The sequence below is a fragment of the Chelonia mydas genome, chromosome 10, assembly GCF_015237465.2.
Source record: "Chelonia mydas isolate rCheMyd1 chromosome 10, rCheMyd1.pri.v2, whole genome shotgun sequence".
Classification (NCBI taxonomy): Eukaryota; Metazoa; Chordata; order Testudines; family Cheloniidae; genus Chelonia; species Chelonia mydas.
In genome coordinates this window covers 83,424,211-83,440,165 of record NC_051250.2, presented here as the reverse complement: position 1 = coordinate 83,440,165, position 15,955 = coordinate 83,424,211, and the positions used below count along the sequence as shown (strand labels likewise).

Below are 15,955 nucleotides of genomic sequence, written 5' to 3'. Positions count from 1 at the left end.
TACCATACCATTCTCTCACTAGAAGGGAAAACCTATAATGGCAGCAGGCCGTAAGAGAGACCCACTTTGGGTCTCATCTATCGCTGAGTTGTGAAGAATATGTATTAAGGTTATAACAACCAACAAGAATGCACTTTTATGTAGAAATCCATGATTAAATCGAGTCTTCGTGACTAGTGATTTAAATCATGATTAAAATCAATTTGATTTAAATCAAATCCACCTTGGTATTCTCGATCGTAAAATCTCCAGGACAGGAACAGTCTCTGTATGGGACCACACACCCTGATTGCAGCATTCCTGTCTTGGTGTTTATATAGCTCTCACTACCACAGCATCTAAGCCTCTCAATCATTAGAAGACTTGATCTTCACAACAGTCCTGTAACATAGGGCAGAGCAAACAACTTATTCAGAGTCCCACAGGACATCTGACTGAGCTGGGAATTGAATCCAGGTCTCTTGACTCCAAGGGTAGTGCCTTATCCACACGAGGCCATAATGAAGCATTGATAATTGGTTCATTGATAAGGGCCCCATTTGCAGGTTATGGTTCTAAGCCACTCTCCCCATGAAAGACCACCAGCATGCCCCAGCGTGAGACACAATCCAACTCAGCAAAGGCAGCAGATGCATTTATGCTCTCTCAACTTGATATTTTTGTTTGGTCCAAGAGTGTCGCTCTAACCAAAGCCATCTTAAGGCATAGATTATAGGCCTAAAACCCCAGCTCCTGAAGTCACAGTATACCTTCAGCAGTTCAGCTTTCATTTAAAAATGAGTTTCTAGCCCTCATTTGTGAGGACAAACCTAAAAGAGGTGAAATGAGTATCACATGCAGTGATGTCTGCTGGAATCTGCAGAGTCTATATTAGCTCAGGAGGTGAACTGCTGCACACAATTCAACGGTGTAGTGAACTCCATGACCCAAAACTTTGGGGGCCCCACCAACACCACTAGCAGAGAACTGCGTGGCCTTGTCTAGACTAGGATTTAATAGTGTAATGTTACCCAACATGTTAATATCACAACTTTAAATCCTAGACTAGAGAAGGTCCATGTGGAAAGGGAAGAAGAAGTGGCTAGACACACTGCTCTCCTCAGACAGACACACCCTCACTGCTAGGGTGAACACCACCCCTTATTGCCACTCCTTCCTCTCTGCCAAGGCAGGAGAGGACCCCTGCTGCCACTGCTGTCCCTCCCAACAGGAGTGGAGCTCCACTGTTGTTTCCGGGGAGCTAACGGGGCCCCGAACCGCTGCTCCCTGCCACTCAAAGTGGAGGGAAGGGCCCCTTCTTTCACCACAACCATACTGTGTAGGAAGCAGGCCACGGCATAGGGTAAGGCTTGGTTTCTAACCTTACTGATCTTCTCAGCAAAGACAACAGCACACAGTGCTTCAAAAAGGACATCGCTTCAGGGGGAAGACCCTGGACACACCTAACCTCTCAAAACCCGTCAAGGAAGGTCATTGCTACTTCCAAAATAAATGCAAAGTATTTCTCCTTCAGCTTCACACCACCATCTGGGTTTGCCTGAACCTTGGTTAGGCTGACTCTTCTGCCACTCTGTGATGCACTCCAAACCACTGAACACTAAGCAAGTCCACAATTAGAAATTTGAACAAGGGCTCTCTCCACACAAACCCCTCACAAGTCTTAGCCCACTCAAAGATTCATCTACACCAATAAAGATTTGAACAGGAAAACGTAAGAGGGCCTACAGATTGAAGGGGATGGGCTCAAGTTACCATATGCTCTGGACTGTCCACTAGTGTCAACCTTTGCAGTAAGAGCCCAGTTCTCCTACTATTTTAAGTTAACCTCATGAGGGTCAAATAAAGACCTAACAAAGAGATTCCAGAGTAGCAGGACTGGAGCAGTTTGCAGTGTTGTGGTGCATTTAATGGAATTTCAAACCTCTGTTAAACTTGTGTATTATTAATTTGATTTCATGCTTGAGAGACTTTGACAGCGGAGGAAGCCCATTATAGCAGTCTTTGGCACTGATACCCTTCAAAAGCTGGCCAGTCCGCGGGGGAATGACAGCTATTTCAGAGGAGAGCCCTGAAAGGCTGTTGCGGGATCAGCTCTCCCCCCAGTCTCAAAGAATCCCAGAGGGCTTCGCAGCAACCCAGGCAGCGACTGTCAGGCTGCGGGGAACAGGGAGCGCCCTCCTGTGAAGCCACGAGCCTGGCGCCGAGCTCACACCTCCTGGCTCCCCAAACCGGCCAGAGCTCTGTGAGATGCAGAGGCAGCGAGCAGGGGGAAAGGCGTGAAGGGAGCGGAGGCGGCCAGAGGCCGGCACCCAGGGGCGCAGCCAGCGGAGGCCAGGGCGACCTGCTCCCCCAGCCTCTGACTGAGGTGGAGAACTACTCCGACCCGCACCCCGGGGCCGGCGGCGCGTGCCTGCGAGCTCGCTGGGGCCCCGGGTACACCGCGCCCCCGCCCCAGGCAGCGTCCCTCAGCCCCGCCAAAACCGCGCCCTCCCTCCACACGCAGCAGCGATGGCCCAGGACCCCCGCCCCGGGCCCGACCCCGGCCTCACCCCCTCCCCGACCCCCACCCCGCCGCCTCGGGCCCCCCCGGGACCGACCGACCGACCCCCGGCTCCCCCCAGCGGCCCAGGACCGAGCGACCCGACCCGTCCGCCCGGCGCCGCCACCGACCCCCCGCTCCCCTCGGCGGACCGGGACCGGGACCGACCCCCGCGGCCCAGCCCCGCGGCACACCGCTCCATTACTGGTTTAAATCGCAGAGCGCAGCCATTTCCCCGCACTCACCTGCCACCCTCCGGGCGCAACCTAACCCGCCAGCCATGGCTGGCCAATCGAAGCGTGTTTACTGTCACATGCAGCCAATGAGCAGAGGCGGGGGCGGGGCATGAAGGGGGGGTGAGGCTGGTTGGCCCGCAGAGCCGTGGCGGCTGAACCGGGTAGTGCCGGGAGGGAGCTGTGAGGAGACCGGCCGCGCCGCCTCAGAGCCCCCCCGTCCCCCGCCGGGAAAGGGACCCTCAGACCCCCCACCGCCCTCCCGGAGAGGGGGCGCCTCACCCCCCGGGCACTGCCCCCCTGGAGCGGGGGCGCCTCAGACCCCCCCCCATCCCTCTCCTGGAGCGGGGGCGCCTCAGACCCCCCCATCCCTCTCCCGGAGCGGGAGCGCCTCAGACCCCGGGCACTGCCCCCCTGGAGCGGGGGCGCCTCAGGACCCCCCCATGCCTCTCCTGGAGCGGGGGCGCCTCAGGACCCCCCCATGCCTCTCCTGGAGCGGGGGCGCCTCAGACCCCCCCATCCCTCTCCCGGAGCGGGAGCGCCTCAGACCCCGGGCACTGCCCCCTTGGAGCGGGGGCGCCTCAGACCCCCCCCATGCCTCTCCTGGAGCGGGAGCGCCTCAGACCCCGGGCACTGCCCCCCTGGAGCGGGGGCGCCTCAGGACCCCCCCATGCCTCTCCTGGAGCGGGGGCGCCTCAGGACCCCCATGCCTCTCCTGGAGCGGGGGCGCCTCAGGACCCCCCCATGCCTCTCCTGGAGCGGGGACGCCTCAGGACCCCCCCATGCCTCTCCTGGAGCGGGGGCGCCTCAGGACCCCCCCATGCCTCTCCTGGAGCGGGAGCGCCTCAGACCCCCCCATGCCTCTCTTGGAGCGGGAGCGCCTCAGACCCCGGGCACTGCCCCCCTGGAGCGGGGGCGCCTCAGGACCCCCCCCATGCCTGTCCTGGAGCGGGGGCGCCTCAGGACCCCCCCATGCCTCTCCTGGAGCGGGGGCCACCTCCTGGGTGGACAGAAGAATATTTTGTCCAGTGGAGAGATGAGGGTACAAAACACTGTACCCCTGACTGGGGGAAAAAATGACGCCTAATGTTGAGCTGTTTTCCTTTGGCACCTATCTTAAAAGTGTGGTCCTGAGATGTTAGAGTATCTTAGTACGCTGCAGCTTATACTGTACACAACAGGACTGAAATAAACTCATACCGATTGCGGGGCTACACACAGCAAGCAACCTTTCACAGATGTAAAGCTAACTGTGAGCAGAAGTGACAATCCCTCTGTCTCCAAATAGCTGATGCTAGTCACAAGGTATCTAGCAACAGGCCAATATCTAACCATAAAAACAAGCACTGACATCATGCGATTGGTAACATTAGTATAAATTTATTCTAAAAAAGAAAAAATATAATTGCATTAAAATAACGTGTGTGTGTGTGTGAACATTCTGAAGCGGCTACTGCCTTTATCTTAACAAATGTATTACAAGGGCAAAGTTTGTCATACCAAACTTTTCTTAGTGTTATTTTCCTGATGTAAGACCATGCATCCTTTTCTATTGAATGCAAATATATATGTGGGTGGGTCTGTTTTAAAGTTGCAATCAGATGAGGCTACCTAGAAAGTGTGCTTTCCCTTGTTTAGCCAGGCCAGCAGAGCCTATTTTCTGTGTAAAGAACGAGGAGGACTTGTGGCGCCTTAGAGACTAACCAATTTATTTGAGCATAAGCTTTCGTGGGCTATAGCTCACTTCATCAGATGCATGCAGTGGAAAATACAGTGGGAAGAGATAGATAGATAGATAGATATAGATAGATACAGAGAACATGAAAAAATGGAGGCTGCCATACCGACTCGTAATGAGACCAATCAATTAAGGTGAGCTATTATCAGCAGGAGAAAAAAAACTTTTGTGGTGATAATCAGGATGGCCCATTTCAAACAGTTGACAAGAAGGTGTGAGTGATAGTAGGGGGGGAAATTAGCATGGGGAAATAGTTTTTAGTTAGTTTTTAGTTGTGCGGTGCTCACTGGCTCTGATTCCCCACCCCCGCACCATTGAGAGAGGTTTGTAGGTTCATCATGCTTCTGCAACCCTTCTCAAGACTATTTTCTACCACTGGAGGGCTGAGTGAATTGAGCCATAAATCTTGTTTTTTATGCCTAGATAACATCATAGAATCATAGAACTGGAAGGGACCTCAAATTCCCCTGCACTCCTGGCAGGACTAAGTACTATCTAGACCAGTGCTACTCAAAGTGCTGGTCCACAGACCGGTGCCGGTCCGCGAGCAATCGGCTGCCAGTCTGCGCGCACATTGGAAAAAAAAATTGCCGGTCCCCCACATCAGATAGCCTGAGAAGCACTGGTCTAGACCATCCCTGACAGGTGTTTTTCTAACCTGCTCTTAAAAATCTCCAATGATGGAGATTCCACAGCTTCGCTAGGCAATTTATTCCAGTGCTTAACCACCCTGACAGTTAGGAAATTTTTCCTAATCTCCAGCCTAAACCTCCCTTGCTGCAATTTAAGCCCATTGCTTCTTGTCCTATCCTCAGAGGTTAAGGAGAAGAATTTTCCTCCCTCCTCCTTGAAAACTGTTGTCATGTCCCCTCTCAGTCTCCTCTTTTTCAGACTAAACAAACCCAATTTTTTCAATCTTCCCTCATAGGTCATATTTTCTCAGGGGTGAAAGTAAGTCGAGTGACTTACCGGTACAGTGGGGCCAGCTCTGGCCCCCGGAAGGGGCGGGGTCTGGGGTGGAAGGGCGGGGCTGAGGGGGTCAGAGCCAGCCCCAGCCCACCCTGTGCGATAATTGCCCCCCCTTCTCCTCCTCCTCCTCCCCTCCTCCCCCACCGGGGTAGTAGCAGCAGCCCGGGGCTCCGGAGGCTATTCAAAGGGCCCGGGGCTCCCGTGCTTCTACTGCCCCTGTCCTTTAATTAGCCGCTGGAGCCCTGGGGAAGCGGCGTGGCTCCAGCGGCTATTTAAAGGACCGGGTAGCAGAGGCAGCTGGAGCCCTGGCCCTTTAAATAGCCCCTGGAGCCCCTGCTACCCCAGGGCTCTGGGTGCTATTTAAAGGGCCTGCGGCTTCCCTGCTTCTACCGCCCCAGTCCTTTAAATACCCCCTGGAGCCCGGGAGTAGCGGTGGGGCTCCGGCAGCTATTTAAAGGGCCAGGGTGGTAGAAGCAGGGGAGCCCCGGGCCATTTAAATAGCCGCTGGAGCCCCGCAGCCGCTACCCCAGGGCTTCAGCAGGGGGTTCTGGAGGCAATTTAAAGGGCCTGGGGCTCCAGCCACTGCTGGGAGCCCCAGGCCCTTTAAATTGCCCCCTGGGGAAGCCGAGCTGCCCCAGTACGGTGCACCGGCTCTTGCTGGTATGCCATACCGGGGTGTGCCGGCTACTTTCACCTCTGTATTTTCTAGAACTTTAATCATTTTTGTTGCTCTTCTCTGGACTTTCTCCAATTTGTCCACATCTTTTGTGAAATGTGGCACCCAGAACTGAACACAATTCTCCAGCTGAGGCCTAATCAGTGCAGAGTAGAGCAGAAGAATTACTTCCAGTGTCTTGCTTACAACACCCCTGATAATACATCCCAGAATGATGTTTGCTTTTTTTGCAACAGTGTTACACTGTTGACTCATATTGAGTTTATGGTCCACTGTGACCCCTGTGACATTCTGAGTGTAATTTAATATCTCATTGAAAGGTGACAGGGCCAGAAAGAGTTAATTAACTCCCAGACTGACCTGACCCATGGCCGAACTTTAGAGACTGGTTAGGGAGATGGAAATGAAGAGAGCTTTGAAATGCAAGTCTGCTTTGTTAGAGACAGAAGAGTAGATGTTTGCTCAGGTCTTGTGATGTCAGCAAACAAGTCTTGTCTATGGCTGTAGCTTTGATTCAAAGATCAAAAAAGGAATATTAACATTTAGGAAGACACTTGAGTGAAATAGTATTATTGTCTCTGTCTCTTTGAAGGTTGTGATAACCTGTATCTGAACTGTTTAATGGATAAATTATCCTTTGCTAATTGCCATGATGTTTGGAAGAAGGAAAGTTAAGCCTATTGTTTTCTTAGGCCAAAAGGCTGCAGGAAATGTATAAAAACCTTGGGACACGATCCTTCTTCATCTCAGATCTCCTCTGAGTTTCAAGACGGGGAAACCTTGGGGAAACCTTAAGCCATAAGGATTGAGATCCCCAGTCACTGATATTGGACTGTTTCTAAAAGGACTTTTGGCAGCTACAAGCTCATCTCTGCCGTGAATCTGAACCTCAAGAATTGAACTCGAGTCTGTCTGTATATTGATCTTTTAACCAACACTCTCTCTCTCTTTTCTCTTTTTAATAAATTTTAGCTTAGTTAATAAGAATTGGCTCTAAGTGTGTATTTTGGGTAAGATCTAAGTTATAATTGGACTTGGGTGTGTGGCTGATCCTTTGGGATTGGAAGAACCTTTTCTTTTATATGATGAAATAAGATTTTCAGTGATCACCATCATATCTGACGTGTGTCTGGATGGAGGCTTGAGGCTGGGTACTTTAAGGGAACTGCATTGTTTGGACTTCTAAGTAACCAGTGAGGTACTATATAAGCTGTTTTGTGCTGGCTTGGTAAATCTAAATATTGGAATATTCACCAGCGTTTGAGGTTTGTCTGCCCCGTTCTGTTTGCAGTTCACCCTGATTGAGTGACCTCAACTGGCTCCCATGGGCAACGTCATCACAATCCTCAGATCCCTTTCCGCAGTACTCCTTCCTAAGCAGTCATTTCCCATTTTGTATGTGTGCAACTGATTGTTGCTTCCTAAGTGGAGTACTTTGCATTTGTCCTTATTGAATTTCATCCTATTTTCTTCAAACCATTTCTCCAGTTTGTCCAGATCATTTTGAATTTTAACCCTATCCTCCAAAGCACTTGCAACCCCTCCCAGCTTGGTATTGTCCGCAAACTTTATCAGTGTACTCTGTATGCCATTATCTAAATCATTGATAAAGATATTGAACAGAACTGGATTCAGAACTTATCCCTGCAGAACCCCACTCGTTATGTCCTTCCAGCATGACTGTGAACCACTGATAACTACTCTCTGGGAACGGTTTTCCAACCAGTTTTGCACCCACCTTATAGCAGCGACATCTAGGTTGCATTTCCCTAGTTTGTTTATGTGAAGGTCATGGGAGACAGTATCAAAAGCTTTACTAAAGTCAAGATATACCACTTCCCCCATATCCACAAGGCTTGTTACCCTGTCAAAGAAAGCAACCCGGTTGGTTTGACATATTTTATTCTTGACAAATCCATGCTGACTGTTACTTAGTATCTTATTATCTTCTAGATGTTTGCAAATTGATAGCTTAATTATTTGCTCCATTATATTTCCGGGTACAGAAGTTAAGCTGACTGGTCTGTAATTGCTTGGGTTGTCCTTATTTCTCTTTTTAAAGATGGGCACTATAGTTGCTCTTTTCCAATCTTCTGGAATCTCTCCCATCTTCCATGACTTTTCAAAGATAATCGCTAATGGATCAAATATCTCCTCAGTCAGCTCCTTGAGTATTCTAGGATGCATTTCATCAGACCCTGGTGACTTGAAGACATCTAACTTGTCTAAGTGATTTTTAACTTGTTCTTTTCCTATTTTAGCCTCTGATCCTACCTCATTTTCACTGACATTCACTACGTTAGACATCCAATCACCACCAACCTTCTTGGTGAAAACTGAAACAAAGAAGTCATTAAGCACCTCTGCCATTTTCACATTTTCTGTTATTGTTTTTCCCCCCTCATTGAGTAAAGGGCCTACCCTGTCCTTGGTCTTCCTCTTGCTTCCTAAGTGATGCGGACAATATAAACAAATAAATATTGTGTGGCTTCCACACATTATACCCGGGCAAAATAATTTTAGCTTTACAAGAAGAGGGGAAAGCACAGAGAAATTAAAAGTTGCTTTACAGGAGCACTTTTGAAATCATTAATAATTCTGGCTCACTAAAGATTTGTCAATATGTTGCTCTGCTGACTGTAACCAGGGAGGTTCATAGATTTATAGATGTCAAGGTCAGAAGGGACCATTATGATCATCTAGTCTGACCTCCTGCTCAACGCAGGCCACAGAACCTCACCCCCTCCCCCACTCCTGCAATAAACCTCTCACCTATGTCTGAGCTATTGAAGTCCTCAAATCATGATTTAAAGACTTCAAGGTGCAGAGAATCCTCCAGCAAGTGACCTGTGCCCCATGCTACAGAGGAAGGCGAAAAACCCCCAGGGCCTCTTCCAATCTGCCCTGGAGGAAAATTCCTTCCTGACCCCAAATATGGCGATCAGCTGAACCCTGAGCATGTGGGAAAGATTCACCAGCCAGATACCCAGGAAAGAATTCTCTGTAGTAACTCAGATCCCACCCAATCTAACAGAGGTTCCATACTCTCAGAACTCAGAAGGCAGTCACTGCTCAAATAGCAACAAATCTCAGGACTTCTAAGCCTTCAATATGCCCCATCTCTTCATTTTAGGGTTTTTAGAGTATGTGCATTACAGTCTTGTATTTAAGGTGGAGCAAAGTTTGGGAAAAGAAAGAGTCTTTGGACATGAAATCCTCCATCTGCAGTGAAAACAGGTAATTACATTTCTGACCAAGCAGAGACCAAGGTCTTACATTCAGCTAGATAACTTACATCCAAGAGTCCTAATAGAGTTGATGGAAGAAATCTCTGGCCCATTTATGTGGCTTCTTAATACATCTGAGAATACTGGGGAATTCCAGGAGGCTGGAAGATTGGTAATCATAGAATCATAGAATATCAGGGTTGGAAGGGACCTCAGGAGGTCATCTAGTCCAACCCCCTGCTCAAAGCAGGACCAATCCCCAACTAAATCATCCCAGCCAGGGCTTTGTCAAGCCTGACCTTAAAAATATCTAAGGAAGGAGATTCCACCACCACCTCCCTAGGTATCGCATTCCAGTGTTTCACCACCCTCCTAGTGAAAAAGTTTTTCCTAATATCCAACCTAAACCTCCGCCACTGCAACTTGAGACCATTACTCTTTGTTCTGTCATCAGCTACCACTGAGAACAGTTTAGATCCATCCTTTTTGGAACCCCCTTTCAGGTAGTTGAATGCAGCTATCAAATCCCCCCTCATTCTTCTCTTCCGTAGACTAAACAATCCCAGTTCCCTCAGCCTCTCCTCATAAGTCATGTGCTCCAGCCCCCTAATCATTTTTGTTGCCCTCTCCTGGACTCTTTCCAATTTTTCCAAATCCTTCTTGTAGTGTGGGGCCCAAAGCTGGACACAGTACTCCAGATGAGGCCTCACCAATGTCGAATAGAGGGGAACGATCACGTCCCTCGATCTGCTGGCAATGCCTCTACTTGTACATCCCAAAATGCCATTGGCTTTCTTGGCAACAAGGACACACCGTTGACTCAATATTGTTGTGCCAATATTCAACAAGGACAAGCAGGATGACTTAGGTTGCCAGTCAGCATGACATCAGTCCAGTGATGAGCTGCCAAAATCTTAACAACTGGTTCCCTCCTCACCCCACGAGGGGGTCGTGGCCCACCCCCGCCCCCCGGGACTCCTGCCCCATCCAACCCCCTATGTTCCTTGATGCCCCCCCAGTACCCCTTCCCGGAGGTGAGCTGGGGTGGGGAGCAGTTCCCCTGCACGGCCCACCCCAGGTTACCTGCTGTGGTGCGGGTGGCCCTCCTTGCGTCCCCCCCCACCCCCGCCCCAGCTCACCTCCGCTCTGCCTCCCTGGGCCTGAGCACGAAGCCACCACCTGCTTCTCAGCCCTCCCAGGCTTCCCGCATGAACAGCTGATTCGCAGGAAGCCGGGGGGGGGGGGGGGCGGAGAAGCAGAGCGGGGTGGAGCGTTCAGGGGAGGAGGCGGAGTGGAGGTGAGCTGGGGCTGGGTGTGGGGAGGGGAGCTGCTGGTGGGTGCTCTGCACCCACCAAATTTTCCGCATGGATGCTCCAGCCCAGGAGCACCCATGGAGTCGGCACCTAAGGTGCCACTTTTGGCCAGTGGTTAAATTTAGAAGCCCTTTTAGAACCAGTTCTCCCTCACAGGACAACCGGTTCTAAAAGGGCTTCTAAATTTAACAACCAGGTCTAGCGAACCAGCTCCAGCTTACCACTGCATCAGTCTCAGGCAAAATAATTGAAAAATGTATACAGGATTCAATCAATAAAGGAAAACAGGTCTTGTCAAATGAACATAATTTCATTCTTTGATCAGATTACCAATTTGGGTGACAAAGCTAACTGTGTTGACATATATACTTAGGCTTTGGTAAGGCATTTGACTTAGTATCACACAACATTCTGTTAAAAACTTACACCATACAATATCAATAAAGCACATGTAAAATTGATTAAGAACTGGCTGATAGATCTCAAAAAATTAGTCGGCAATGAGAAATCATCACTGAATGGGGTGTTTCAAGTGGGGTGTTTCAAGTGTGGGGGGGCCATTTTAGTTTTGATGGTATTCAACATTTTTATCAATGCTGTGGAAATAAATATAAAATCATTGCTGAAAAGATTTGTGAATACCACAAAGCTTGGTGGATTGGTAAACAATAATGGGGACAGGATAGTCATATAGAGCAAACTTGGATTGCTTGGTAAGCTGCTTCTATTCAAATCAAATGTGTTTTAATACAGCCAAAGGTAAGGTCATACAGAGGTACAGAGAATGCCTGCCATACCTATAGAATAGGGGAATGTATCCTGGAAAGCAGTGTCTCTGAGAAGGATTTAGGGGTCATAATGGACCAGCAGCTGAACATGAGCTCCCAATTCGATGCAGTGGCAAAAACAGATAATGCAATCCTTGGCTATACATCCATAGGACAGGGGGATCATGAATAGGAATGGGGAGGTGACTGTACCTGTATATCAGAGGGGTAGTCTTAGTCTGGATCTGTAACAGCGGCAAAGAGTCCTGTGGGACCTTATAGACTAACAGACATATTGGAGCATAAGCTTTCGTGGGTGAATACCCACTTCGTCGGATGCCTCCGTATGGTATTGGTGAGACCAATACTGGAACACTGCATCCAGTTCTGGTGTGCACACTTTTAAAGTGATATTAAAAATTGGAGAGGCACAATAATATTTGGGGACTGGAAAAAATGCTTTACAATGAGTAACTGAAGGAACTCTGTCTGCTTAGCTTATCAAAAAGAAGATTGATAAATGATTTGTTTAGGGTATATGAGTATCTTCACAGGGAGAAAACGCCAGATCTTAAAGGTCTCTTTCACCTAGTGAAGAAAGGCATAGCAAGAACCTATGGCTGGAAGCTGAAGCCAGACAAATTCAAATTACAATTAGGTACAGATTTTCAGCAGTGAGGGTGTTTAACTTTTGAAACAAGCTTCCAGTGAAAGTTGTGGATTCTTTATCTCTTGATGTCCTCACCTTAAGACAGGCTGCCTTTCTTACTGTAACTCTCCAGCTATGCAGGGCATAACAATTCCTATGTGCAATAGTCTGCACTGACTATATACATGAACTCTCTCTATATATGCTGTCTGCATATATATACTCTAAGGCAGTGGTTCTCAAACTTATTTGCTTGGGTCCCTCTTCTTTGTGTCTGCAGCTGTTTATGTGCCTTCCCCCTGTTTCCCCCCCCCCCCCCCGGCGCCAAGTACATATACCGCCAGCCAGCTCTGAAGGCAGAGCAGAGAGCAGCGGCTGCTGGCCAGGCACCCAGCTCTGAAGGCAGAGCCACGCCAGCAGCAGCACAGAAGTAAGGGAGGCAATGTGGAAATTGATATTTCTCATCACTTTTCACAGCAGACTTAGCGTCCCATTGCCACCCGTACCTCTGCACTGCTGCTGCCACCCCAGGGCTGACAGCCGTAGCCCCACTGTCTCCTGGTGAGGGATTAACAGGGGAAGGGAGGAGGAGAGCCCTAGCCCAGGGCACTGGTTGTCAGTCCCGGAGTGACGGTGCTCCAGCAGTCCCCACCTCCTGGGTGTGCACAGCCCTTCTGCATGAGCCCAGCCACCCGGGGCTGACAACCAGCATTCTTCAAAAAAAAAGGGCGGGGCACACAGCTTGCACTTCCCTGGACACATTCCCGTGCCTCTCTTGGGAGGCCCACCCCATAGTCTGGCCCGCTGTTCTAAGGCATTATGGTAAAGCTCACTTTGACCTCAGGGGAGTAGGATCAGACACAAAAGGAACACTACTTGCTCCATCATTTCTGGATGTAAAATGCTGACAGTAAGCTATCGAAATAAGTTAACATTAATTGTTGATGTATTTGACAATAAAGCCACCAAGAGAGTAGTTATGGCTCATGGTTGGCATCCATAACCTTACAATAGTGCCCTGGTCTGCCAAGTTTGTCTCAGAATTAGTTATACCAAGCAATTGTCAATGTTGGTATTTTCCAGGTGACTCTGTAAATACAACTCACCTAATAAAACTGAGTTAATATGACAGAATCTGGGTTTCTATAACAAATGTAATACAGTTGGCAATCTCTTTATTAACTGATAAATAGTGTTCATGATCCTTTAAATATGCATAAAATACTCCAGATAAGAGAACTACCACAGGGCTAAGAGACAACCCCTACCCCAGAGAGGTCACAGCCAAGGTTTGAGACAATATGCAACAGGTGAGGAAACAGATCTAGTGGGAGGAGGGAGGACAAGGTAACAGTAGAGAGAAGGGCATTAGCGGAAGTTAGTAGTCAGAGGCAGTCACCAAACTAACTAGTAAATCCAGATTTTCTCTCTCCTCCATGCTGAGTTTCTCATTAAGGCCAAGCCAAGTTGGCAGCTTTCAGCTCCTACCACGCACTTGCACTTGGTGCCAAAGGTCATTGTAACTACGTGACAGCAACCACCTACATGCACCTGCCAACAGGTAAACATGGCTCAGACACACCTTACAGCAGTGGTTTATCAAGAAATGCAAATAGAAGAACCTAAGCAGAAAGAACCAAGGTCACTGGAACAGAGCAAAGACAGACACGGTTTTGTCTCAGTGTTGACTTTAATTAAGCACAGTAACTAATGCCACTCATATCCTGAAGTTCTGCTCTGTCTTACCCCCATTGTGCATTCTTAATCCAGTGAGAGAGAGAGGATGTTATTTCTGAAAGGCATGTCCCAGATGGGGACCACAGAGAGGAAGAAGGGAAGTGTGATACCTGCAGCTCACGTCTCAGGGGAGAAGGGTCTGGGTGACAGAGGGGTAGGTGTGACCCACTATGGGGCAGGGGGAGAGCCAGACCATAGGGTATGTGTGTAACAGAGAGAGAGATGAAGCAGAGGAGAACTCAGGAGAGATAAGAGTGTTGCAATATTACTCAGCTGGCTGATAAGGTAGCTCCATAAGAGGAATGGATTGTTTTGCTTATCACACAAAGATAACTGGACAAGTATGAGGGAGTGTTATGAACCAGGCTCCCACCTTTTGTGTAAGAGACAGAGGTGACATTTGAAATAAATAATTCATTCCCTTATCCAACTGTCCAGCAGCACGGCACACCTTACAAACAGCCACGGGGGTTGGAGAAGAGACGCAGGAGACTGAGCATGCCAGGTAGAGGCTCCATTAAAAAGCTTACATGGAGCTTGCAGTCTGAAAAGGAAAGCCACACATGAACTGTAGACGAAAAGACAAGCACACATCTTGTTAATAATAATTTTATTATCATGGCGCCTAGAGGTCCCAGTCACCATCAGGAGGACCTGCTGTGCTGAATACTGCACAAATACAGTGACAGAGTCCCTGCCCCAGAGGGCTCCCAGTCTTGTTGGCTGTTTCATACCAATTTTCCCCTAGTCCCAGCCTTGTGACAAGACACAGCTAAGTCCTGGCTCCCTCTTGGGAGCAAATCAGCAGAAAAGGGTGGGAATGTGTAGGAAAGGAGTGAGACCTCCCCTCTGCACTGCCTGTGAAGTGGGGCCAGTGCTCTGGGGAGAAACGTATGCCATTCTAATGGGTGTGCAGTGTGTGCACTCCCCATGCACGCTCACCAGCCCCAGGAGAGACTCAGTGTCCCCATGTTCCCAGAAGAACCACCATCTCTGCTCTGCCCTCTACATGGACTCACAGACTCCAAGACCCGAAGGGGCCACTGTGATCATCTAGGCTGACCTCCCATATAGCACAGGCCAGAGATCTGCCCCAAAATAAGTCCCTTTGAACCAGAGCATAGATTTAAAACAAAAAACATCCAATTTTGATGTTAAAATAGTCAGTAATGGTGGGTCCACCAAAACCCTTGGGAAATTGTTCCAATTGCCCTCCTGGTTAAACATTTACACCTTCTTTCCCCTCTGAATTTGCTCTGTGCAAATTGCAAAATGAACAGTATCAGGCAAAATCTGCCTCCCACGCCTCCAGCCTCCTTTCCCAAGTATCCAGGGCTGAGGTCTCCCATCTTCTTTCTTCCTCCACTCCTTCCAACCATCGCCTTGATCCCATTTCCTCCCACCTCCCTCATTTCCTAGGCTCCTAGGAAAAAGGCTCAGGGAGAAACGGCCCCACTGCTGGGAGCTGGGCATGGAGCACAAAGAGCAGCTACTGTCGCAGGAGGGGTTGGGGCTGCTGCACAGCCGCAGAAAGAGACTTGGTGCCTGGCACATCTTGGAGTGTGGGGCACAAATCTGGCTGTAAGCTCCCTGATCCATGAACCACCGAGAGCTGACCTGGTCCCGAGGAGCACCATAGAACAGCCTCAGGGCTCGGCAATGTTGGAGCAGAGGGGCATACGCATCCTCCCCCCTTGGCTCACTGCAGTGCAGCGCAGTCTGCCATGGGCCGGGGCGGGTGAGGCCTGTGAGCATCCCTGGAGCTCTACAGTGCCAGCACATTCAGAGGGCAAATGTCATTGCACTAAGCCACCTGTATTGCTGAGTGCCTCCATTTTTGTGTGTGCAAATCAAGACACTTTTAGAAGTGCCAAAGTCCCACAACATTTTGGCAAGTCAATAAGCAGCAATAGACTCAGAAACAGAGCAAATTGCCAGGGCAACTGCAGGGCTGGAAGGAGGCGAGTCCCTGCCTATGGGAGAACTCCACAGCTGCTTATGGTAAAGGAGATGACTGCCGAGGAAGGAGTCCTGCGGACAGGAATCTGGGGGTCACAGTGGATCACAAGTTAAATATGAGTCAGCAATGTAACACTATTGCAAAAAA

The 15,955-nt window shown here is 49.4% G+C and overlaps 1 protein-coding gene across 25 annotated transcripts in view; it reads right to left on the bottom strand.

Moving 5' to 3' along the window:
- Positions 1–2,856, bottom strand: part of PPIP5K1 (diphosphoinositol pentakisphosphate kinase 1) — a 199,230-nt gene extending 196,374 nt beyond the window's left edge. For 21 of the 25 annotated variants that reach the window (XR_006284115.1, XR_005227113.1, XR_005227115.1 and 18 more), the window contains exon 1: positions 2,785–2,856. The gene's annotated coding sequence lies outside the window, so the exon portion shown is untranslated. Of the gene's footprint in view, positions 1–223; positions 2,359–2,744 lie in introns of those variants that run through there. The other 4 variants (XM_037911073.2, XM_043523297.1, XM_043523300.1 and 1 more) reach the window with 2 other exon arrangements.
- Positions 2,857–15,955: the final 13,099 nt, after the last annotated feature.